The following is a 25,827-nucleotide window of genomic DNA, read 5'->3' on the forward strand; positions in this document are numbered from 1 at the left end:
TTCTGTATCTACAATGACTTAGGAAAACATATACTAGAGGGCAATGTATAAACAATAATACATCTTATTTATATAGAGCTTTTCAAGAAGTGCAAGTACTTCACTGAGGGACAGCTAATACAAACAATATATATATCTTAAATCCATGAGATGGGACAGCCTCTCACTTGGATGTAAACCAATTTTAGAACACATTTGCTTATACTGGAGATCTTTTAAATTAATGTCCCAGAAATAATTTCTGATAGCAAACCCCTGCCTCATTCATTGTAGTATTAATGTGTTTGAATAAGTCAGTCTGCCGATTACCAGCTACTGATTTAAAGTGAAACATCTATTGCTATCCTCTGTGTTCATTTCTTTAATGTTAAGAATGTTTCTCATAAGACCTTATCAGATTGCATTGTGAAACATCTGGGTCACCTACTTTTAGTGTTAACAAGAGGGTGAACTTACTTATGACTGGATGTATTTAGCCCTGATACACAAGCTTGATGTTACACATCTTAAACAATATGATATGGTTGCCACTTAGACAACAAGACCTGTGTGCTTTGCTGTGACTATAACTCACTGAACCTCAGATAAAGTTATTTTCTGACTTCCGTTACTGAGGTACTCTCTACAGAATGTAACGTGCCCATTCTACTTCAAATCCATTGGATCATTGTGTGTTTATGTTGCTTAAAGCAGAGCATTCACTGCTTTAATGTAATCAACATCTTATCTGCCAATATCATGGTGTATGACTGCAAGGAAATACCAATATGTTATGATCAATGTCATTTATTGTGCACAAACATTGCATTAAGGCATCTGCTGAAAATTATATGATCAACAATTCTCAGACGGCAGCTCTGGACAAAGTTCTGTGACTCCAGGTCTGCCCGGATGGTGTGATGGAGACCGGGGGTTAGCATCAGGAGTGGAGGCTGCAGGAGGGACCGTGGAGCTGAGGCAGCTTCTCTTGAGAAGATCTGAAGGACACAAAGAAACCATAGTGTTAAATTATGAAGATGGTTCCCTCTGATTTTTTTTTTTAAAACATAAACGTGGGACAGGCCCCTAAAAAATAAATATGCTAAAGCTAACAGCTACCAAACACCAAGCTAATAGCAGGGCCCAGGAGCCACAGTATCATTTTAGCAGATTTGACCTAATCACAGCACTCACATTTCTTCATCAGTGGAGAAGAACCTCGCCATGTTTCCTCTTCAGAGGAGGATTCCTCCAAACCTGCTGCAGCCTGCTCAGCTTGAACTCTGTGGAATCTTCTCTTGGGCACGCAGACAAGGCCCTCATGTCCCATCTCCGTAAATGCGTCAGTACTACCTGAGAATATATGATAAAAAACAAAACGTTTTAAAAGTGTGTTTGTATGTATATATACACACATACAAGGCTTTCTTTTCTGCAGAAATCCATTTCCTGAGTTGATGTCTCTGCTTATGCCATCTAAAATGTGAAACCAAATATATTTTTTGTGTACCAATACAAGATGTCCAATGTAACACCAATAAAATCCAGTCTACTACACTTAACATTTTAATGCCTCTGTAATAGCGAGTCGCCGGAGGCATTACTGCATGTTTTCGGGTTGTCTAACTGTGTATTTGTCTTAAAGTCAAAAGGTCAAGGCCACACTGACCTCATGTTATGGTTTCAGTTGTCAAGAGGTTACAGTGACATTTATATGAGAGAAAATATGTAGAAATATGTAGACGGACACTGCACTGGTTAGCGGAGTCATACAACGCAGTGCGGTAATTCTAGTGGTTTTTTTTGTAAATTGTTTGTTTCTTGTGAAGAGGAGTATAACATGAATTCATACCAATATCAGTTTACAATCAAACCTTTTTGTGTTGACCTTGTGTAAACAGAGTCAAAGGACATTGTACAACAATGACACACATTTTTCCACAGTACCTGTCGTTCACTACTGAACTTCTGACACACATTACTGGACTGTGTATTCCTGTAGAGTGGTGATGTTCTCAACATTCTTTGCACAGTCTGTCAAAACAAAATTAGAGTTACAAATATTAATGCCCAACAACCCATTGCAGATACAGTTGGTATTTGCACACCACATCGGATCAAAACAAAACTGCAGTCTGTGAAACAAGCAGTTTTGGTAGATATAAGGGAAATGCTAATATTTCTGCATGAAACATATTCAGTCCCTTAAGCAAAATAATAATGATGGCAGGCCGCAACCTCAATGCCTTCGTCTACTTTGCTTAAAGACTAGTTTGCGGAGTCTTGGGCTGCCGCCCACTGACCGATACATGATCGCTCTTTTCTGAAACTAATGAAGGCAAATTCACACATGTAGACAGAAATAAACAGTATAAATGAAAAGGTGTAAATATTGCTAACATAATGTCTGATGGGGGTCATCATTATACATAACAGAGGAAAACTTTGCACAAGCATTCCTTAAATTTACTTGCCTTCCTGTGGAAAAAGTTGTTTTCCCAGTTGAACAACCACAGCAGGGAAGCATGATTGATCAAAACTCTTTCAGTGTGATATTAACTTGTATTTCAGCCAGCGTACTTTGGGGATTTAATAAAAATGTATATTTGGCACATTATATAAAATGGTGTTTCTGGTATGTAACTTAAAAGTACCTCTTTAATGGTAGGATAATTTCTCTCCCTCATCTTCCTCGTGGTACGACGATGAGAGTAGTGGGCTCAACCCGGCTCCTCTTTCTCTCCAGGCTGCCCTTCTTGCTCTTCATCATACTCCTGTAGCTTCACTTGGATCCTCCTTGATTAAAAAACAGAACATAGGAATTGTTTTATAAAATGAATCGCAACTCCATAACATGAAAACATTATTGTCATATTACATTCTATACATTAAACCAAATTGATCTGTTATTGTGAAGTATTGGTAGAGAAATACGCTCCTTATTAATCTAAAGCATTCATAAATCAAATTCATGTTTATATTTATATTGTAGCGTCCCTCAATGATGAGCTAAGCATCTTGAACTGGTTTGAATAACCATGTTTTCACCTCCCAGGTAATCACATGCTACCGTGGGCTGAAGCATGTGGCTAACAATGGCATATTAGCTGAAGAAAAGCATCCATTGTGGGTATCGACGGACTCCACATCCGCTGTCTCAGCACTCGGACTGTGAACCTAGATCGTAACGATCTTTAAAAACAATAAACTACTTACCTGACAGAAGGAAGACGACATCGTGGTCTCCCAAATGCTCCGTGTGTATGACGCAGCTTCTAGTTAAAGGGACCGGATGTTGACAGCCACACGTTATTTCCGGTGGCGGACTCGGTCCGGTGGCGGACTCGGTCCGGTGTCACACTCGTGTCCGCCTCCGTATGAACAGACTCGCAGGATCCTCCGCATTAGAGGTGTAATCTAGCCTCAAATATTAATATTATTTAACATGAATAACATTCACGAGCACTGAACGACACCACGCAGGGACGGTGATTTAAACAGCACGCTACGACGTGGTTCTCGGCATGGCAGCGTCCATAGCAACCATCATAGCAACGAAAAAAACATTCGTGATAACTATTAAAATATATATCATAAGCACGAACTGGCTGAAGACTGTGGAAGCAAAGACCACATTTCTCGCTAGAAATGGTGTCAGAATGTATTTTTATGCCCAGACTAAGTTACAAAATCATATTTTTATCTGAAAAAACAAGGACTGTCCGCCATGTTTTCCTTTCCGTAGACGGGAGCTCGGGAGTCACGTGACGTGAAAACACGTCAATGCAAAACAATGGGCGGACCAAACGTTTCCATCTCACAATCTGATAGGCCAGATTGTGAGATGGAGCAGTGGCAACAAAAGACAGCAAGGACAACTTGTAAACAAGGACGTAAGCACTGAGTTTAAAATGAAAAAAAATCAGCTTTACAAATGTTTCCTGCTGAACTGCAATTGATACATGACTTCTACTACTGAGTACATTAATACAGACAGATTTACAAAATAAGCAGAGAAATGTTAAGCTTTTTACCAATTGTATGTGGAATTTTGTGGAAAATTGGTCTCAGTCGCCTTGCCTCTATGTTTGACACTGTGCAGTTGTGTTAGCCTGTCTTCAAAAATCTTCACAAATTATACTACTGTCAATCTTGTACTTTATTGTTCAATGACAGTCAAGTGCGCAAAAGTATACGCCTCTTAGCGTCAATAAATCCAGTGCTCAATGCTAAAGCCTACAACAATATTTTTGACCAGCAGTCTGTTTTCAGCTAGTTCGTGTTAGTCTATTTACTGTTACTACCTCTACACAAAGACTGCTCCACAGAGAAGTTTATCCAATAGATGTGGAAGAATCTAAATGACTTGCATAAATCCTGGTCACCAACTGTGACTTTAGCACCCAGCATCACTCTTGAAGTGTCCCTGATGGTGCTGTGGCTTCAGCGAGGCTTGTCTGTTTATTATCAGTCTCAAATCCTGCACAAAAAAACACAATACAACATTGTAGATGGAAAAAGAAAATAAACTGTCATTTCTCTAGTTACCAACAGATTTCCCCCATAAAGTGTCACTGTGTATTTGTCCCTATGTCATGATATTAGCCAATGTCACTCTCTATATTTGGCTGCCTCCACTGTCAGCACACTGTGAAATTGGCATAATTACTTTGTAATGCTAAAATGAATAAAGTGAGGATATTAGCATCACCAGAACATTAGACATCCACCCATGTAAGTACTTTGGGTGCCTATCTACAATCTGCTACCCACCAATTCATTTTGCTTTAAGCTTTGACTGACACTGACAGTGATTTCAGTTGGATCAAATACAAATAGTCCATCTGTGGTGTGTCTAATAACCATCGTTGGAGGCCGAGAGGAGCCCCATGACGCATTGTGTGTGTGTGTGTGTGTGTGTGTGTGTGTGAATGAGGATCTAATGTAGAATTAAAGTGTGCTCCAGCATATCTCTCTCTGCCCCCTTGACCTGTTCTCACTCTTCTCAATCTGCTCTTCTACTTTTAATTTATTCATCTTTTTTTATTCTGTACATGTTGCTGAATACCCATGGCACGTGTGGCTAACAAGCTTTGTCCTCAGCCCGACTTTCAGTGGTGAGCTGCGATCACAGGCCTTCCAGATGGACCTTGGTGTTGGGTGAGTGGTGCATCAGATTGCCTGGCTTCAGCCTCTTAGCCAGATCTTCTCATGGCCCAGACCAGGGTCAGGACAAGAGGGAGCTGTGTAATTCCACTAGACATGAAAATGGGCTTTCTGTAAAAATCTGTAATATTCTGTTTACTTAGAACAGGTCATGAAATCATCACTTTACATGACCCACTTCACAAACACATGATCCAATGTCACCTGCATTGATGACTGGGTCTTCTGATTGTAACTGAGGTTAGGCTGTAGGAGCCTTAGCACTATGTGGCTTGATCACATGATCACATATCATATATATATATATATATATATGTCTGTGTGGGGGGGCGGGGGGGGCAAGTGTTGTGCTAAATTATCAAGGTAAACACTATGTCAAGTTGGGTCCACCTTTGGGCTGGGCAGACTGATGATGGCACAATTCAACATGGCTGCATCCAGCTACTTATTCCACCGATGTCTGTTTTGGGAACCGTTCATATAACGTTTGTTATTGTTAAGGGCCCAGGGAGAAGCTGTTAATATTGGTACGATTTGAACGTGATTTATTGAATATTAATTATATGTGACTTAACCTGTGACCAGCGCTCTGTAACAATCAGTTGGGGTGGACTTGAACACATCTTCATGATTTGTTTTCAAAATAAAAGCACAAGCCTTTGTTCTGTTCAGTAACTGCAGTAGCATTTTTCATCAAATAGTAACTGGGGCCTTTGTTTGCTTCACTCGCAGAAGGTTACAGGCTTTTATGTCTAATCCCCTCTGTGTGTTCAGTAATTTGTCATGTTTCATAATGCAGGCTCCCATGACACTGTTTGAAGCAACACAACACATCCTGTACCTGTTTCAAATTTAAAGCCTATAGCTATTTCATAGAACCGGTCAGTGGGCAACAAAGCAAGGACAATACACACATACTTTACAGCATTTTTAATACTTATTTTTGATTACATAGATAATATATCATTTTTACTTAACCAGTTTAATGAGAGACTCCATCTAACGTTCTAAAATATGCTAAAACAATGAGGCTGTTGTATTTGTCATTGTGTGTTTAAAGTGGCTTATCCATTTGTAAGAGAAAAAAATAAATCTGTAATGTAATCAGGCCTGATTACTTTTTTCACACTGACTACATTTTTAAATTGGTTTTAAAATAAATGCTCTGAAGATGTTTAAACAACCTCAACAAACTGTATTCTGTGTTCACTGTTACATGGTGACAGTGACCCCAGTCATATTGTTTTTTATTTTGATTATATTTGTTCAACCAAATCCACAATCCTTACCTAACCTTACAATCACATTCAAACCCTAGTCTGTGATGTGACAGGTGTGCTCTTCATCAGCTCAATAAAACAAACCAAACCCCCTCCTTGCAACATTACTGCTGTAATGGATAATGTAATTAGCTTAAAAAAAGATCCCATGAACATAATCCAGCTAGTGATGCCATTTCCACGGTTTTGTATTTCTACACGTGTAGCACGGGAGATGCCATGTGTGGATGTAGCAGATTTGTGGATGTTGAAGATTTATAGATGTTGGAAGGCGTCTTTGGCTTTGCTTTTCTGAAAAACAAAATAATATAATAATTTAGACTACTTTAGTTGTATAGCACTTTCTAAAAACATACTTTTGGCAACACAGCAAGAAAAGTAAATAAAAACTTGAACACATTAGATCAGCAATATGATAATAAAAATAAATGAACTGGTGAAATAAAAGGTGAAAAGAACAGTAAAAATACAACATCACATGAAAGTAAGTCTATAAAAATGTGTTTTGAGAAGTGATTTAAAAGAAGTTACTGACATTACGAGTCTTAAAGGAGACCTATTATGCCCATTTCACCGCAGATGATATGGTTCCTTGGGGTCTTAATGAAATGTCTGTAACATTTTTTGGTCAAAATACCACAAGGATAATTTAAAACAGCAGCCTTCTTACCCTGTCTAAAACAGCCCTCTTCAGATTGACCTGTTTTGAGTTCCCCCGCCCCCCCCCCTCTCCTTGCCCCGCCCCCTCTCACCACCTCGCCCCCCCCCCTGTCAATCACACACACACACATCCACTTTCACGTCTTAAATCTCTCCTTAGCATATTTAAGGTTGTTAAAATAATTTTAAGTCACTGTCATACACATATATTTCTGTATTTGTTTGTTGTGTTTCTTCATTGAAGCTACAATTTTAAAACTACAACACCTTCTGATAAGGATGTACATTTATTTAAATACATGCATTAGATATGTGTGTATACAGTATATAATTGTATGTGTATATTTATTCATACAGGGCATATATACACAGACACAGGCACACACACAGATATACACAGACACACACGCACACACACACACACACACACACGCACACTTATAGACACAGACACACACACAGGCTGGCAAAGAGATGTGGGGGCTAGCTTTGGAAGCTAACACTGCTGCAACTTTTGCGGCGAAATGCACTTAAAACCCGGGTATGAGTCTATTATAAAGCGAGCGACGTAGGGGCAACGAGCTGCTGGTGACCGGCACCAGTGCTCGGCTTGCATGGAGCAAATCTATAAGAGCCACAAAAGTTATAATGCGCAGCTCTCTCCCCCCCTCCTCCTCCTCGGCTTCGCTAGCCGGGCGCTGAGCGAGCCCACCGGCACCGGTACAATGCAACCGGAGACCGGGGGAGGGTCCTTGAACACGTTCCGGTGCTAGTTTCTAACAAAGACAGACACACACAGAAGCTACGAGTCGGGTTAGCCTCCGAGTGCATTGTTTTCTATGTAAACATGCTGCCTGCCCGGGACGCCACAGACATACACACACACAAGCTAGACTCCGAGAGCTAACAGCGGCACCTCCGGGTAGCGATCACCGCGACGTCCCGCAGCTAACACCGGCACCTCCGGGTAGCGATCACAGCGACGTCCCGCAGCTAACACCGGCACCTCCGGGTAGCGATCACCGCGATGTCCCGCAGCTAACACCGGCACCTCCGGGTAGCGATCACCGCGACGTCCCGCAGCTAACACCGGCACCTCCGGGTAGCGATCACCACGACGTCCCGCAGCTAACACCGCCACCTCAGGGTAGCGATCACCGGGACGTCCCGCAGCTAACACCGGCACCTCTGGGTAGCGATCACCGGGACGTCCCGCAGCTAACACCGGCACCTCCGGGTAGCGATCACCGGGACGTCCCGCAGCTAACACCGGCACCTCCGGGTAGCGATCACCGGGACGTCCCGCAGCTAACACCGGCACCTCAGGGTAGCGATCACCGGGACGTCCCGCAGCTAACACCGGCACCTCCGGGTAGCGATCACCGGGACGTCCCGCAGCTAACACCGGCACCTCCGGGTAGCGATCACCGGGACGTCCCGCAGCTAACACCGGCACCTCCGGGGAGCAATCACCGGGACGTCCCGGATCTGACAGCGGCGGTGCACGGAGGTGCCGGTGTTAGCTGCTAACGCTAGGCTAGCGTTAGCGTCGCTAGCAGCAAGCTAACGTTATCTCCCGACAAAAAGCTGTTTGGATTCATACATGCTGCTTCTACCGGGGCAAAACACACACAGCTGAGGCAGCACAACCACCGCATCAAAACAGTGAAGCAGCTTCGAGCTCCTACCTGGAAAAAACACCAACAGCTCGCTCTCCCGGCTCCGGGCTCTCGTCTCCCGGGCTCCAGGCTCCGGGCTACGAGCTACGCGGTTCGCTCCGGGCTCCAGGCTCCAGGCTACGAGCTACGAAGTGGGTCCGGGCTCCAGGCTACGAGCTAAGAGCTACGCGGTGGGTCCGGGCTCCAGGCTCCGGTGGTGGCCATCATATATGAACTCAATCCATCTCAAGCTTGTGTCTTCTGAAGCTGGAGTCACATGAAGAGCTTTGTGCTGATTTGTGCAGCCCAGCACTGAGCATCTCAGTGGTCGAATTCGTTTCATGCTGCTAGTTTCCAAGGCTCGCAAGAATGCAATGGCGGCGCACACCGATGGACCGTCAATAAAGTGGGTGGTTCTTAAATCTATGGTGGTTCCATCTATTGGTGGGATAGATCTATGGGGGAGTGGGTTTTGGGCGAGTGTGACGTACATCAGACCAATAATCCCATTGGACGCACTCTCGCACATAGTTTCTGACATAGAGGAAACACAACAAATCGGGGGAGTTGTTTTTTTCCAGAGTTTTTGGGACGGTAGACATGCCAGATACCCAAAATAACGTGTAGAAGCACTACAAAAGTGGCATTTTCATAATAGGTGCCCTTTAAGCCGGCCAAAGCCGAGGGGTCCTGATGGCAAAAGCACAGTCACCTTAAGTTTTCAACCTTGGCTCCACCTGAGGATCTAAGGCTGCGTGCAGTCACATAAGGGGTCAATAATTCTGTGATGATGATCCTTCTGAGTAATAATTGAGTTTGTTTCACAGTAAAATGTAAAATGCCCAATTTTGAAATATATTTGCCTGTATGTATAGCAACCCCACACTTGTATACACTAGCATTGGCTTACACTGATACTAGCTAACAGCTAACTGCAATTAATATGAGCCAATATCTACAAATATCTCACACCTGCATGGTAACTTGCTGATAAAGCACCAAACAGAAGTGTGTGCGCTAGTTCAGACTCTTTTCATTTCCCCATGCAACACCAGCGTTGTTTTAAAAGCGTTTGTAAAAACACTTGTTAACTGAGCACAGCGTGTGCATCGTTGCGGCTACAGTGGAAAGAGATGTACATTTGACCAACAAAGATATGCTTCATCAAGATAGTAATATACGCCTATTTAGCTGTATACTACTGCTCTTGTGAGCAAAGTGAAATCTATTCCTCTGTGCAAGTGCATCTGGAGATGGCACTCTGATTGCTGGATGTCATTTTTATGCCATTAATCTGTGGGAAGGGGATTTGAACCATGTGCTTTTGACCATGAACCAAGATTTGATCAGATTTCTGATGGTTATGCTTGACAGCTACATGTACTCACACGAGTATGGTATCGTGTGTGTCATGCCCATGCTGTCTTAGCTGTCACCGAACAATAGCCAGCGCACACAAACGTTTGAAGAGTTTCTGGTGCATATTCAAATTTTTTTTTCTTAAACCGATTACAGACCAAAACACAATAGATGCATTTGTTTGAATTCAAATGGTGTGACTAAATGTTTTAGTTGCACTTTCAAGTAATATTTGTGTCGTTTAAGTAACACACTATTTCCCCTATACCCCACCCCGAGTGAATTGTTTTTGTCAACAAATTTAAAATGAATTAGATATGGTGCCTTACTGGTGAATTTTAGAGGTCTTAGTAGTATGTTTGATATTTTTACAAAACCAAAATAATATTGCATAGCTTTTTTATATTAAGCTAGGCTAAAAATATAGTAGCTCTCCCTCTGCACTTGACACACTTTTACCAAGATATTGGAATCAATCTTCTCCTCTCTTTTTCAACAACAAAATAAATCATCAAACATTTCCCTAAAATGCTGTACTCTTCCTTCAAATACTGTAGCAGTTCAAATGTGTTTGTCTTTGGCTCAAAAATACTTCCAGGCAGTTTCAGAAAATGTCCACATCCCTCTCTGCCTGTGGTGTCCTGCTTGCACTCAAGCAGGAGTACTGTGTGAGGGGGTTACAGCGGGGGGTGACTTGAGAAAGTGCAGAACCCGGTATAATGGACAAGCATTTGGCACCTTTTCCCCCAGAGAGGCTGCAATGGCCACAGCCCAATCACTGTCTGTTGAGGCACTGTAGCGTGTTGGCTCATTCGACAAAATCCATAGTCTGCCCCCTGCCTGCCTGCCTCGCCCACCCTGGTCAGCACATAGGAACCTGCCGCCAAGCCAAACATTCACTGATGAAAAACAAATACAATACTGTCAGCCTCACTACCTCACAAGCTGCAAATTACTCTGTGAATTCAAGCTTCTAATGCATTTACCTCCCAAGCCCCACCACAGACAATTGTAGAGGTTGATGTAGCTAGTTAACTATGTCGTAAGCATATAAATATTCTGTAGAATATAAACATCCCCAAGGAGGGCTCCTGTTAAACTGCTTGACAAATGTCACTGATCTGTTTGGTTTACAATTACCAGTTACATTAGCATAGCAGCCATATACCTGTCAGGTGTTGGGTGGCCTCTTCAGCCTATCATAAAATATAGCAAGCCGTTTCTTTTTGAGTTTGTTTTTCAACTCCTGTGCCGTTGTCTTTTATTATAGACCATGCTGGCAACTTCAGAGAGACAGGGATCAATATGAGAGCCACTGGAGGGTGCATTAGAGGATTCACCAACTGGGTCCCTCTCTCTGTTCATACTGTATCAAAGGAATCTAATTAGGGAAAGAACAATGGCGTATATGGTTAAGAAGTAGCTTCTGGATGAGAGTCTGAGAGAAACAAAGAGAGATGCTTTGGTTTTTCTCACGAGGTGGGAGGGGAGATAGATGGTCAATTGCTCTATATTCCATCAGTCAGATAATTTCATTTCAGATTGATACTCAGGAGATGAGGGTCAGGATGATCATTGAAAACAGGGAATGTTTTTCTAAAACTTGAAAAACAATTACTGAGTATTTTTGTTTGGGGCTTTATTTTACCCAGGAGGTAGCACAAAATCAAAGTCTGGCTTCCAAGAGATAACTTGGCAAAAAGAAGTCAACTTTGTGAGTGGACGTGCTGTGACAGGGGCACAAGAAAGAGAAATCTGTCAGACAGCCTTCAACAAATGGGACTCGCTCAGCTGTCAAGGACGGTCTCCAATGCTTGAGACCATCCCTGAACAGAGACACACCACCATATCTTAAGATGCTCATCACGTTATGATGCCATCAAAGTTCCGTTCCACCTCATGTATTAAATGTTCAGTTCAAAAAAGAAACTGTTGGAAACACTGATATGTGAGCCTTGAGGTGTAGATATAATCAATAGCCTATAAATAAGTCATGGGCAGCAAACTGCCATCAGTGCTTTATCAGGTTAATAAAAACATAGAATAACCCAAGGACTTTAATGAAAGAGCACAGCATTAAATGCACAATCAATGTGGATGTGTAAAACATACACATCCACAAGAAATAGAATTCAAATCGATAAAAATGTTGCTATTCATCATTGTGTGGAATAAAATCACATACAACTACTAGAACTACTAGACATATAAGAAAAATAGGAAAATTCAAGTTATCTGATGAGTAAAAACAGCATTTAAAATGGATCCAAAAGAAAATGGGAAAGGAAAAAAAAGAACAGTTAGAATTGAATGACATTGTACAAGTGCACAGAGGCAAGTGGACTCATCTTGATCTACTGAGGATACGACGACCTGGATGACTGAGCACTTTGACGGATTTATTAAATAAAATACAATTCAAATAATTTTATATCACATGGAGGGATACAGATCTGTGCAAAAACATATTTTCAAAGACTTTTCACAACCAGCCTTCAGGTATGTGTGTGTTGCATATTCATAAAACTAGTCCCTGTTATGGAGAGAGAACTGTTGGTAACAGTGAGGTGCAAAGATGGGAAGGAAAAAGAAGACAATGCACACCAGAGACTGTCCAAGGGATTTTCGTGATGGGTTAAGCTGGCTGCTGCATATGGAATGTCTCTACCCGGAGAAGTGCTTCAAAACTTACATTTTTCTGCCGAACCATTATTGGAGAGCTAACAGTAAAGGGAGGTAATACAAAATGGAGAGGAAAGTGCAATAAAGGTCCAATGGATTGGATTTGCACATGGACTCTAACCAGGGATGTTGCTGTTACATAATCAGTGTCCTAAACCCCTGAGCTATCTATGTCTCAAAACATCTTGTAGCACATCACTCCTTGTAGGACACAGCAATCATGGACTCTAGGGTAAAAACTAATTAAATAAATGAAGTGTGCGTGTTTTTGTGAGAACACAAAATGCTAATCTAATTTTACCTTTGAGCAAAACCAAAGAAATACAATAAATCTGTAAATAAATAAAGCATAAATATGCAAAAATTTTCATAAAAGTCATCTATTTTATAGTGGCAGAGGAAAATAAATTCAAAACAACTATAACATGCACGGAAAGATAAATAGATCAGTGACACTTGCCTTCCACCCTCCAGCCTCCTTCTCTGTGCGCCAGGACCATGGCTATAAATTCTTTCATGGTTTTGGCAATGATACAAAAACACTTGTCCTGTGCACTTTGATCAACAGCCTGATGCAAGATATATATTACCAATGAACCAAAGAGACTAACAGATTAATGTTGAAGGCAAACAACATCCTGTGGAAAACTATAAAAGGTGCCTCAACTTCAGTTGCTTTCTGGGAGGAGGCCATTTTAATTGATGGTCCAAAGTCACACCAATTCGGGCAAAGAAAACACTGCCTGTGTTTGGCTAAGGAGGCCAGTGTCAGCAAAGTCCCCGAAGCAACAGTTGGCTAAATAAGCCTTGTCAGGTCTTACTATCACAGTCAAGATCTGTATGGGGAATTTATAACCCTGCAATTGTTGTTGTTTCAATGGGCCCGAGAGAGCCCCCCAGAGATCTATGCAGTCTTAAGATGCTGAAGAGATCCACACTGAGACTGAACAAACCCAGGGGACAGCCGGCCTGTCAGTGCTGTGTTTGAAGAAGGCCTCAAATAGGTCTGTCTGTCACCACAGAGCAAATGTTTTAATCTGAGAGAAAACAGCACCTCTGAGATTCATCCACTGCTTTATTGAGACCACGCCGACTCTACATTAAGTGTTCACCAAGTGCTGTTTGAGTCTGTCACTTAAGATAGATACTGGTGAGAAAATGTGCTAGCCCCATATGACCTCCCCTCCATGCGTGGGTAATTCAGCTAAAATCTTTTAACACTGCCTGTGTGAGCAATCGGCTAATTCTCGCCATATGCTGTAGTGTACTGATGGATATATGTTAAACCAAATGAGCTAATGTTTCAAAAACATATTTATCATATTTCATATTTCATTACCGATCTCAGTTTTATTCACACATTTATGCTAACATATGTTCTAACCTGAATCAGGTCGCTGTTGCTAAGATCACCAGGATGATAGAAATAAGTTTGTGTTGCCATGGGAACCACACAGTGAGTCATCCTGGCTGCAAACATGGTAAACAACATGGCGGAGTGTTGATGAAATGAGTAAAAAAGAATCAGATGTTTCAATCTCATGACAGTAAATAGAAAACAATTCAATTGGAATATGTGAGTGATCACTTGGTAAGACAGGACACAGTGAACAGCAGAGTCAGCTTTTCTAGCAGCAGATTGTGGATGTAATTGATATTCATGTCATACTGTTAACAGATTTAGAGGACAAAGGTAAAATATTCCTCAACTGGGCTGTTTATAGCAGAGCCGCTCTGTTGTTGCAATACGAGTTGGAGTCAAAACACAGTTTATAGAGTTAGCAGCCTCCTCCAGAGAGCCAGAGCGTGAAACAAGATAAGTGGAGATGAAATTTCACTATATGGTGCTGTGGTTATTGAACTACTAATACCTCATTGGACATCCTCCTACTCCTAAAAGCACAACTTTCTGACTAAACAAGCTCAAGGCTTTTGTGGCAGCCTCAAGCTTACACTGTGTGTGATGTTTCTTCGTGAGTGGCATATTGTTGGATGCCTGTGTGGTTGAAGTTTATGACTAATTTTGAATATAGTTTATTTACCACTTGAAGTGATTGTGAAAGTTTTAGCACACAGCTGCCTATTTAGACATCCAGCAGACCCAAAGCAACATTTGGGTCATTTGTTGGGCAACCATTGAGAAATATTGTATATTTACTCCCCTTTTATCTCTGTTTTGGTCTCCACAACCACATAATTATAGAATATATTAGTTTGTAAATTCTGACAGAGTTTGTTACAAAAGTTGTTGGTTGGAAATCAGCTGGAAATGAGGATAATACGATTGTTGAGACCGAACTACAACGATCAAGCTGTAGGCAGTGAAACAAAAAATGATCCAAGGACACTGAAGACGTCTGTAGAGTTCGAAAATTGGTTGTAAATCAGTGATGCCCGGGCCACACTGGCTCTGTGAGCCTGTGATCTGCTGCATCTCACAGGCGCCTGTTGTTCACACAGGGAGTGTGTCTGCAGTGGAGCTGCTTTGTGAGGTTTCTGGTATGACTACTGTATTTTCACATACGCCATTCTCACAGCCAGTGTGGCCAATGTGTGAGTTTACCAACACGAATGGTTAACATAGCTTCATGGAGTTATTGGATAACATTGAGAGGATACATGGGTGGTGGTACGTTTTGTCTTCTGCAAGCTTATATAACTATCAACCCTAATGCTAATTGTTATTCACAGATCATTCAATTCAATTTAATAAAACGAATGCCCTTATCCATTCGTGGCATTTTCCTCTAATTAATTGACATAAATAAAACTAAAACTAAAGCATAGGCATTGAATGGGTTACACAATCACTCTACAAAATAGTTTTACATTGACTAAAGTGCAGCTCTACTCATTACTACAACATTAAACAGTCTTATTTTAATAATTTATTCATCTTAATTTGTAATGAGGACATGGCTGTCTTGAAACATTAACAACATAGAGCTATTCAGTACTTATTAGGGATGCTGATGGCTGTCAAGGCTATGTGATCACTGAATGAATAATTTCTAAGACACATTTTTAGATCAACTGTGATTCATTTTTAATGAACTTGGTTGATCAGTGATACATTTTTTAAATTTTATAACCAACACAGCTCAGAGAACAGAGATCTGTTTGATCACACCAGTGTTGAACACAACGACCAAGCAAGTGAGAATTGTCCTCCCCAGACCAGCTGTCCCCTGTCCTCCCCACCAGAGAGCATCTGGTCTGGGGATCATAGTGTACCGATGGACTCTGCTTATTATATAATTTTAGGAAAATCACAGTAATCCAGTAAATGTACAAAGATTGTGTCTTATTTGATTTCAGACTGTGTACAGAACCAATATCTGTCTCATGCCTGTATGCTAAATCAGTATCCATCGATTAAGCGTTGCGTCCTTTTGTCAAACTCAAAGGAGATAATCAAAAAGATGATCAAAAACAATGCTACAGAACTAGAGGCAGGTTTATTTCATATCCTTTACATTGGTTCTTGTCAAAGCCTGGCAGCTGCATTACACCATATATTATTATATACATAATTACCAATGCTAATCAATAAGAGACTTTCAGTCAGAGACCTGGGTGCCATTTTGCTACTAGCAGCTAATGTTGCACTTAGCAGCTAACCTCAAGCAGACATAAGCTCAACAGAGCTCTGGATTACTCTCTTGATTAACTACAGAAAATGCAGTTGACGTCACTTAGGGACATGTATCAGACTTCATGCAGCTAAACTGCTTTTGCATATAGGCTATCAACGCGTTGCGGTTCGTCTTAACAGGTCTCACAAAATGAAACTTACATTTTTAGGTTTGGTCCTCTCTTAGCTGTGTTATGACAAATTATAAATATATAACAAAAAAGATAACAACACAAGTATTTTTACATCTCATCCTCTGTCTTTAGCTGTAGACCTCGAACATGTTTGATGACTCATCCTGCATTAAGTGACTCATTAATTCTGTGTCCAATGATGAAGTGTCTGGAATTTCTAGCTTCCTCCCTATGACTAGTAATTCTGCCAGTTAACGGCTGGTGCACCAGGAACGACAATTCATTGGTTAATTAACTTCACAGGAGGATGGTGGTGAGGACTCCTCGGCAGAAGACATCAGGCTTTCATCATAACATGTTTAACTGCTAATTCCAGTCCAGGGCGGCGATGTGCATTCAGTGCTACTTGCTACTGTACATGTCACGACCATTCCCTTCATAACTGCATGTTTCCATCTCACTCAAATATAAGGAGTGGAATAAAACTCTGACCTCCATTTAAATTACTGCAGGTGATCCACAAATTCAGCACAGTCTAGTGGGGGTATCAAGCTTTGGCTATCCAAGGTTGGAAAATTCAAAAAGAATTTATAAAAAAGGGTTAATGTACATGATCCACTTTATTTGTTTAAACTGAAAAAAATCTAAATATTTTGAATATTTTTAGGTTGGTGACATCAAGACTCTATCATTCTTCAGTCTCTTACCCAGCTGTCACACACACACACAAACACACACAAAAGTTTGTTAACACGCTGTTCCATTCACTCTGCTGCCTCTGTGTCTTATTACCACCCCTGGTCTCCAGTCTTATCTGATAAAAATTCAGTTTTGTGTCGTCTCTCTCTTTTTGTGTGTTGCTCTCCTTTCTCATCCCTTCACGAGGAGACAGTAGAAAGCATGGGTGCTGAGCTGATTTTATTTCAAGCCATGCTGGTTCATCAGAATGCAAGTTGACAAGGCTGCCATCTGTACAGTTCATCATGGATGCATATCACATACAGCTGGCCATGCATGTAAAATATGACTCTGCTCTGTGTTGTGCATTGTAAATTTCTTTGTATCAGCAAGTTTGGGATTCTTCCCTTTATTTTTTGAAAAAGATGTTTCACACTTTCCTGTGGGTTTGTATCATACACAATGAGAGCAACACTAAGGTCTTTCTCTTCATTTCCTTATAATTCATGCTTTCATTCATCAATAGATTACATTACATTTAGTGATTATATGCGATTGTCCCTTTCATTCATTCTGTAAAATGTGAGATCCAGAACCACATGAGGAATATAATAAAATCAAGCACAAGCAAGCACGCACACACACACACACACACACACACACACACACAGCACTCACTACTCTTCCTTCAACATGAATAACCGCAATGTACAGTTTCCAATGGCAACTGCTGCTTACAGCTACTTAATAAATAAAAACAACCAGACGAACCCAACGGGAACACAGACCAACAGTTCAGATCACTTTAAACAGCCTGGGTCTCTAAATGGAGTCTGAAGTGGCACCATGTAATGAAAAAGGCTGAGTAGTGCATATAGATTTGTCAGCATTCTGCTCCGTGACTGTTTGCGTACCATAGTGGACAACATGGGCTCAGCATCACTGTATCTCTGTGTCAACACCATTAAATGAAAAGGGGGAGCACTGAGTGTCGGAGAGAGAGGGACTGAGGGATTGCATTTCATGTCATGATGGGTTTCTGGTAGTAAATATTTTATACTGACTCATGGCGTTTTTGTGTATGATAACGTGTATGTAGTTGATATGCTGTTCATTTAAAAGAACATCTAGATTTATTACAAATATGGTCTTTATTATTGCAACTTTGGCTTAAAAAACATATGAAAAGAATAAAATCATCTTTGTCTGCAATAGTAACAATAAAAACCCTGGTAAAACAAATGAATGATCCAATCAACCGAAAGGCTGGAGTGCTTTTGCTTTGAAATAGATACAGTGAATGTTGAAAATATTAATGTTTGTGACATATTCAACAGATAGACTTAAAACTGTGGTGAAAGATCATTTTCACTTTGTATTTTGCTGTGAATCGCAGTATTCCGAGGAAATAGGCGAGACCCAAAGAGGAACCTGAGACATGCACTGATGCTACAGTGTGGCTGCTCTAACCCGTTAACATGGGTATGAAAAGCAGGAGGTTGAGCTCACACATCCACTGTGGCCTGGTGGTCCCCACACTGGTTAATGATATTATTTATAGTCTCAGTACAATGAACAGATCAGTTGATAAGTGGAGAATGTATCTGAGCTAACAGAGCGACACAAATTTGCATCTGTTGCTATGGAGCCTTACACAAGCAGGTCGGTTTTGAGGGTCGCCATGGTTGCACCTTTGCCTCTGATAAAAAAACAATTGACATGGATTTTTTTTTTTTAAATGGATGGTGTGTGTGTCAAATGTCAAAGAGTGAAGGAGAGGAAGGTGTTTTGAATGTTTTTTTCTCTCATGCATAATTATTTTTCTGCTAGAGAGTTTGAGGTGTGACTCCTATAGGCTGTTATAATACAGTAAAGGCAAAAGCAGGGGGAGGGTAAACTAGGGCTGAATGTTGCATGATGCCTGACTTCTCTTTCCCAATATTTCTATTGTTTCTCAGAAAAAAAGGGTGAAGCTTGAATAAGATCTTAGGTCTGTGATCAAACTATCTCAAATAAATGCCCACTTAAAGCCTTTGAACTGCATTTGAAGTCATTTTAGTGGAGGGAACCGTTACCCCTGTCTCGGTCAACGATGGTCTTCGGCAGGGGTGGACTGGCCATCTGGCATACCGGGCATAGTCCCGGTGGGCCGTTGACCCAATGTGGGCCGGTCTGGTCCGCTATGTTGTTGTTTTTTTTTTTTTTCTCTTCTTCCTCTCTAAATTCCCTCCAATTGGGCCGGCCAATTGGCTACAGAGGGCTAGCAGTGTGTTGCCAGCATCGACACATATTATTGGTCTATTGTTTGTTTGTCATTGTCAATCAATCATGGGCTGACAGGCTCAGAGAGCCCTGACAGTGCTGTCAATCACAACACAAACCAGGGTGGGGCGGGACCTCATGGCATTGGCGGGGGGAGTCGCGGGACGGGCTGCTGCTGAGACAGAAACTTAAAATGGATAATAAGAGTAAAAAACGCATCGGGAAAAAAAGCTGAAGTCTCTGGAGGTGGAGGCTGCTAAATGTGCCAAACTGACGGACCTATGTGGTGCCGGGTTCACCAGCCCAGCAGCAGCAGGTGCGCCGGGAGACGAGCGAGGAGGACTCGACAATGATGAGCGAGTGGAGGCAGACATGTGAGCGCGCATTTTCAATTTTCAATACATTCTCCAAACTGGCTCGTTACTTGAGCAGCGGAGGTTGGCGTCGCACGCCTCTACCCACGGCGCACCTCTCTCTCTCTCTCTCACTCGCTGCCCCCTCCCTCCTGAGATGTGCAGGTCCCGGTGGCGTGTTTGCCGTCGGGGGGGGCAGCGCGAGAGGTTGGTCTATCCCTCCGCAGGTTCACCTTCAGAAATCTTGTTACGACTTTTACTTCCTCTAGAATAGGATAAGAGATAGTGTCTTATTTTGTGTGCCTAGATCTGGTTTCCCTTTGCTGAGTTATCATAAGGGGCATTGTGTATCACTCTTGCTACTGATGAGAGGTCCATGTTTAGTGATATTTACAGAATGTTTTAGTGGTTATACTGTGGTTTATTAATGTTCTTGGGCAGACACAAGAGGCATTTGTTTATAGTTAATTCTTTGTTGTCTCTAGATGCACTGGTCCATTACTATTTGAACCTCAGCATCTAGGGTTCAAAATTGGTAAAATTATACATTATATGCATATTGTTGTTGTAATTTTTCAGTCAGTTGAGATAAATCTTGAGGAGAAACATTTTGGGTTGTTTTGTGTCTGTATAGGCCTACTATAAAAAGCACTTTGCATTTTTAATTTTAGTACTTGTACTTTTACTTTTGATACTTAAGTACATTTCAACACCAGATACTTTTGATACTTAAGTACTTTTAATATGAGCTACTTTAAGACTTTTACTCAAGTCACCCTGGGCCTGCCCTTTAGGGCTGGGCTTCAGCTGCAGATCTAAAGGCTGCTTCCAGGGGCATGGGGCCCTCAGCCTTTGTTTTTCTTTGCTTCTGCACCTTACAACATACATCACACCTTATTTTCACACATCCAAACACTTTTATCACCACTGACACGTAACATATTTTACACATCCCACTACGTAGTTAGAGCTATCTTGATTTGGAGTTAAATAAATTTACTTTTGGCTTGAGAGGTTTGTGTGTGGCCTCCCTTCTTGTTGCCATCTTTGAGCTAGGTGGTAACAGTAGTATGCATGAGAGAAGACGCCGCGAGATTTGTGGACTTCTATGTGGTGTCCGCTGATAATGTAGTGGGCTGGTCTGGACAGACAATGCCAGGGCTGAATTTTTGTCCCAGTCCACCCCTGGTCTTCGGTGTCAAATGAGACCCATATCCTACATTAAGGTGAATAATAAGACATCATGCTCAAGATGCAGGTTGTTATTTTAACGTTATTCCTCAGTCTTTTTTTCTAAAAGTGTGAGTAGAATATTGATAATGTATGCTGTCAGAGATTGTTAAATTTTCATAATTCTCCTACATTTCTTGTCTCAAACATATTCAATAGTCTTTTGTACTTCAGAGTTATCTAAATATTTTGTTTAATGACTGTCGGTCTTTCATCACATTTTTTTAATCAGTACAACAGGTTCCACTCTGAAGTTTGAATACCACGTCCTATGTTTTCAACTTCCTAAATAATGAAGCATAATGCCAGGGAGATTCTCAGAGACACTTGTTTCCTGCAGGGATCTAATCAGGAGGCAGCACCAGCGTTGCATCGCTCTACCTCCACTCAGTGCATCAACAGATGTGCAGGAAGTTCACACCAGAGTAATTATACTTTCTTTGTGTGTATTCAGCATGTCCATATGCTACTTGAGCAGAAGCATGCATCTGCCCTGCCTCACCCCTTGGCACTTCCCAGTCAAGCTGCTGCCAAAGCCAGTGAAGAAGAGTAGTGATGAAGAAGTGCAAGAAATACACAAGCAGTCACAGGTCTTTGTATGGTGGTGGTGGTGGTTTTGCCACATATTCTTTTTTCATTGCTGATGCAGTGATAATTAGAAATGTGATAATTAGAAAAAAGGCAATGATATCAGTAGTTTTATATTGAGAGGCCTTTTTGATTCCACTAAGAAAATCCAGTTTAAGAAATTGCTTTTATATGTTGTGCTGGTTTTGAACAATATTGGATATTTTGACTTCTAAAGGAAGTATGATTGAAGTGTGGGTTATTAAATGATCACTGTGTGGGATTGGCCGTGCTTCAAGTCGCAGCACAACCGTTTCAACTAAATCCCCCTTTAGCTTGTGGTGTGACTGGATATTTTCAAGTGTTGCTGTACTTCAGTCTACTTTTTCCAATGAAGAAGAGGTTACAGTTTAAAGTACATTCCCCAACACTTCTTTGAGAGCTGTAAGTGGTCTTGTGCTGCACACTGACCCAGAGAAGTAGGGGTGGATGGTGCATGGTCGTGCAAATCACAGGACAGTTGTAGGCTGTAGGCTTAATCTTAGATTAAGGCAAAGGAAAAACTGGTTTGAATAAAAATGCAACAATAACACATGTCTGGCTACTTGGCGTAGTGAAGTGAGCAGTGACTAACACTGAGATAATACTCATACAAAGTTGGTATGCAAGATGTGTTTTACATTGAGAGAAACAGAGCAACATAAGTATTCTCTGGAATTTATTAGTTAAAAAACAACGTCACACATTTCAATGCTTTACAATCAATTGTAAATGTGTAAGTGTACAGGAGTATTCTTTCTGCACCCTTTGATAACATGCTTTTTGAAACTGAAAATGAAAATGCACTGACCGCTCATTACCAATTCCCAAACGTGATGCCAGGCTACTCAATGTGAACTCATTAAGCTCTGATTTTGGTCTCCATCAGATTCTATGAAAAGTATAACATTTAAATCAAAATCAACCACAACAATGCTGATCATGCATTAGTTTATTTTAACTATCTTTAGGAAAAAATAAGTCCTCTTGTGGCTTTGCAGACATATTTAATATAAGGGAAAACCTGCAGCATTCAGATTCAACTTAATTGCTTTTGCTTATACCACAACGAAATACAGTTTAACACCAACATTTCAAAAGTGATGTAAAGATAGACTGTACAGTACCAGTTAGATCATGAGTAAGTGGTTGGAAATCAAAGACATTACAATTCTCCTAAAGTGTTCTTTTGAGCATGTGGTAGAATGAGTAGAATGAATAGAAAAATATGTTGTTTCCACTTAATATTTCATTCACAGGAGAAACTGTTCACTTGGCAGAATATTTATGAGCAGGGCTAAGAAAAGTGCAAAAAGTGCAAAAAGAAAACTGGTGTTTAAATCTCTTTACATCTGCTGTTGTCTACCTTGTGTTTGCAGATGAGAAGTTTTGTAGGAACCAATGCAATCTCATTGTCTCGACACTTCATTTTTCCAGTTGACATGTCCACCAAATCCCAGAGGCTAGAGATTTATGCCTACAGTGACTGTGGAGAGGACATGATGGCTTCCCAACACTGACAACAGCTCCACTCCTCAGAGTGCGCTCATTATCGGTTCTCGTGCCCAAGATGATGAGATGTGCAGGAATGTGTCAGGACATGCCTGTCCTTGTCTGCATGTATAGACAAGGGCAGGCACTTCCTGTGTGTGAGGTATACAGGGATGCACCGTGGGCACAAAAGCACAAGAGACACATTGACACACGGATGCACACCAGTGTTAATTTCGTTGACGATCACGATAACGAAAAATATTCGTTAACGCCCCTTTTCCCATGACTAAGACGAGACGAAGACGTAACGAAATGGATCTTTGAAAATAAAAACTATGACGAAATCTATTTTAATTTTCGTTAATGAGACGAGACGAAACGAAAATGTTGGCGGTTGACTAAGTCACAACAACTTTTAAAAACATAATAGTATCAGGCCGTCATGAAGTACCCGGAGCGGCGAGTGTGTGTGTCTGTGTGTGTGTGCGTGTGTGGTTGTGTGCTGCCAGACAGCGCACCGGTCCCGAGGCTCCGCCCCCGCGCACTCGCTCAGAGAGACAGTGAGATTAGAGCTCGTTCATGTGAACCCGGCCGGTCACTGACTCACCTGCTTCTTAACTATGGAAACAGTGAAAACACAGAGTTTCTCTGGTCTCAGCTGCTCTGAGATCAGCGCCGCAGCTTCTTGACCAGAGCAGAGGCTGCAGTTGGTTTCTACAGACCTTCAGTTTCCTCCTCCGGTCTGATCTGCTTTCACTTTTTGTTTTCACATTTCGCCAACGCCAACTAAAATATATAGGCTGCAGCTATATGTTTTTATTTATTTCAAAATAGGGTACTTCTTATTTCATACATTTCCCACAAATATGGGGATGACTCAAATAACCCTACATAGTTCTGCGTTTAATTTATTTCAAAGTAGGCCTACACTTGCCTGTGTATTTTCTTCTCCTCTTCATAAGCATTTGGTGTTTCCCTTTGTTGTAACAGGTAAAAATAAATAAAATGTCAACAGTTTTCTTTATTGTTGTTCCATAATTTCATAAATGCAATAATCCACAATCTATGAATGTGTGTATGAATGGGTGAATGTGAAACTGTACTGTAAAGCGCTTTGAGTGGTCTTCATCAGACTAGAAAAGCGCTATATAAATACAAATCCATTTACCATTTAACTTTATATAAAATTTTATCAGCTTTGTTATCAAATATGTTTTGCGGCTCCAGACAAATTTTATTTGGGGGAAGAGGGGGCAAAATGGCTCTTTTGATAGTAAAGGTTGCCGACCCCTGCTATAGACCTATAGGAGGGACATCTAATGGACAACCTAAGTACTGCAAGCTAGACTAGTACGCAGTTGTAGACACAACACAGGGGGTCCCTGGACCTGAGAAGGGAAGATAAGGAGTTTAATGTGGCTATTAAATGTGACTAAAACTAGACTAAAATGTAATTTGTTTTCGTCGACTAAAACTAGACTAAAACTAAGAAGGATAAAAATGACTAAAACTAGACTAAAACTAATATGCATTTTCGTCAAGACTAAGACTAAGACTAAATCAAAAATAGCTGCCAAAATTAACACTGATGCACACACATTTAGTCAAAGATGCATTTGACGAAAGTGACTACACCTGCAATAGCCAACCTCTCATCCACTCCCGTCATGGAATTGTTTAATCAATTTGTACATGCAGATGTAGTTTCCTCATTAGGCTTGATTTAGTCACTTCAAATGCAGGAAGATGAATCGTTCCATCTGCTGCGCTGAGAAGTGACTTTCATTTCACATCTCGCCACACTTTCATTTTCACACGCAAAACAACACAAATTCGCAACTCTTCAATCTGTAAATTGTCTGTGCCAGCTCAGCCCCTCATTTCCATACAATGGGTGGTGATGTTGACAAAAACAAGCAAAACAAAATCTGAAAAAAAAGGTAGAATGATAAATCCCTCAGAGGGACTGTGGCAGACTCAGCAGACATGAGTGAGCAAGAATGGCAGCTGTCTGCCATTCATCAGTGACTCTGTGACATCCTCGCACCCTGCTCCTTCTTCATGTTGTCCCAGCAGCTGATGAGCAGCGCTGGCAGGAAGCGTGACATGCACTAGACTTCATCGTCGCTCTGCGGACAGCGATCTGTCTCTGCACAGACACACCAGTTCATTCTGGGGTGGTGGGAGGGAGAAGCGTTTTACAGATGACATGCTATTCCACTTCACCTGACAAAACGCAGGCTCCGCTTAAATGCCTTCCCTGCCTGACCCCTTTTTTTCCTCTTTCATTTAGCCTCAACCTTGCGGTTTTCAAGTGGCTTTCTCTTCCTCTTGTCTCTCCTTCCATTTCATGTGTGACAATGCATCCTCCATTAAGCCTTTATAGGTTGATGGAAATGTCATAAGGGCACTGAGACGGCCATACATCACCCTATGCACTCCCTTCTTCTGCTGAGGTTTCATTTTCCTTTGCTCTGTTCCCCCACTCTGTCACAATGCAGAGCCAGACTAGTGTCTGCTCACAAGCACCACATCGCCCGTGTGCTCACAACAACCCACCCACATTCATTCCTACATCTTCAGCTACGAAACTGCCGTAATCTACACATGCAACACAAGCACAGCCACAGTGGGTCTGCATGTAACTGAAGG

At 41.4% G+C, this 25,827-nt stretch overlaps 1 long non-coding RNA gene across 1 annotated transcript; it reads right to left on the reverse strand.

The window, feature by feature from the left end:
* Window positions 1-770: 770 nt before the first annotated feature.
* Window positions 771-3,267, reverse strand: LOC133021748 (uncharacterized). The gene is made up of 5 exons (XR_009682980.1): window positions 3,196-3,267; window positions 2,634-2,775; window positions 1,927-2,013; window positions 1,174-1,332; window positions 771-977 (listed from the first exon to the last, which is right to left on the reverse strand). It is a non-coding gene; the product is annotated as an uncharacterized LOC133021748 (long non-coding RNA).
* Between the last annotated feature and the right edge of the window lie 22,560 nt (window positions 3,268-25,827).

Source organism: Limanda limanda, chromosome 16 (genome assembly GCF_963576545.1).
Source record: "Limanda limanda chromosome 16, fLimLim1.1, whole genome shotgun sequence".
NCBI lineage: Eukaryota > Metazoa > Chordata > Actinopteri > Pleuronectiformes > Pleuronectidae > Limanda > Limanda limanda.